This window comes from Pelophylax lessonae, assembly GCF_965119305.1.
Source record: "Pelophylax lessonae genome assembly, chromosome: 3".
In the NCBI taxonomy this organism is placed as follows: domain Eukaryota; kingdom Metazoa; phylum Chordata; class Amphibia; order Anura; family Ranidae; genus Pelophylax; species Pelophylax lessonae.
Window position 1 is genome coordinate 445,800,580 of NC_138770.1, and position 1,984 is coordinate 445,802,563.

Below are 1,984 nucleotides of genomic sequence, written 5' to 3' on the forward strand. Positions count from 1 at the left end.
TGGCAAACTTATACTTACCCAACTCTGACCAGGTGTCGTTCCTTGAAAAGATATCCTCTAAATTGCATGACTTCATGGAAGGGCAGGTCCTGCTGGGCGGCGATTTTAATCTAGCCTTAGATCCAGAACTAGATGCCTCCCGAGGTACCTCCCACAACTCCTATGCGGCGTTACGGCGCGTTAAGAAGACCTTTCAAGCTTTTCGGCTTGTGGATGTATGGCGAGCTATGCATCCGACGGACAGAGATTACACTTTCTACTCGCCTCCACATGACTCCTACTCGCGCATCGATTATTTTATGTTGCCTCAGGCCCTGCTGAGCAGGACGATGTCGGCTTCAATAGGCAACATCACGGTCTCGGACCACGCTCCGGTGGTCCTTGAGCTGGATTTGAGGACCCCAGAGCAACGCCAATGGCAATGGCGGCTCAATGACAGTCTCTTGCAGGACCCTTCCATCCTATCTGAGCTACGCTTAGAACTGGGTGGGTTCTTTGCTTCTAATGCCCTCCCGGACAGTCCCCCCTTGATGGTGTGGGAGGCCCACAAAAGCTACATGCGGGGAATTCTGATTAAAATCGGATCGCGTCGCAAGAGAGAAAGGGTCCGCCAAATGCAGGATCTTATCTCGAGCATCAGTAGGCTGGAAGCTGCTCATAAGAGGTCTTTAGCACTGGCTACCCTACAGGAGCTGACGGTCCTCCGTGAGCAACTGCGATCTCTGACCCTCTTTAAAGCGAAGGCCTCTCTATCCAAATGCAAACGTATCTTCTACGAGCATGGGGACAAATGTGGTAAGATCTTGGCACATGCTCTTCGCCAACAGAGGGCGCAGGCATTTATCCCTACTGTGCTTTCCCCCTCCCAACAAAAGGTCCAGGCTACGGAGCGTATAGCAGAGGTGTTTCGCCGCTACTATGCCTCCTTGTATAACCTATCCTCGGACTCTACGGCTTCTGCCCAGGATGCTCTTCGGACACATATTCAGGATTATATTCGCGCATCGGGCCTCCCGAGTCTCCCAACGAAAGCCTTGGAGCAGTTGGACGAACCGCTTCGGCCGACCGAACTTTCCTGCGCGATGGCGGGATCTCAAAGGGGCAAGGCCCCGGGGCCTGACGGCTATTCACTCTCATACTATAAGTGCTTTGCGGATGTCCTCTCCCCTCACTTCGTGGCTGCTTATAATGCGGCAGGTCTGGGTGCAGATTTTCCATTGGACTCCCTCCGAGCTCACATCACGGTGATAGCAAAGGAAGGCAAGGATCCCCTTCTCTGCCAGAATTATCGTCCTATCTCGCTCCTCAATATCGATCTGAAGCTTTTTACGAAAATCTTAGCATCACGTCTAGCCCCCTTCCTCCCACAGTTGATACATGACGATCAGGTAGGCTTCATACCCTCTTGGGAGGCTCGCGACAATACCACAAAAGCGATTGATCTCCTTCACCTGGCCTGTTCCCGGGGGACCCCAATGCTGCTTCTCTCGATGGACACCGAAAAGGCATTCGATCGAGTGAATTGGCTCTTCCTCCTGGAAACCTTGGAGCATGTAGGGTTAGGACAGCGTATGATGGCTTGGATCCGGGCGATATATTCGCGCCCGTCTGCTTGTGTTAAGGTTAATGGCTTCCTCTCTGATCCGTTGGAGATCAGGAACGGTACGAGACGGGTGCCCTCTTTCCCCCCTGATTTTTGTGTTGACTCTCGAGCCCTTCCTGCGCTCCATCAGGGCGAGTCCCGATGTCACGGGCCTGCCACTTTCGGCGTCGCTCGCCCCTAAGGTGGCGGCCTATGCGGATGATCTCCTCTTCTTCCTTACTAGGCCGCTGATCTCTTTACCGAACCTTATGCGGGAGTTTAAGGCGTTTGAAACTTTGTCCTCGTACAAAATCAATTTCCAGAAATCGGAGGCCCTGCCGGTTGCGATGCCACCCGCTATGTCGCAGCTTCTCAAAGGCGATTTTCCATTCAAGTGGAGCT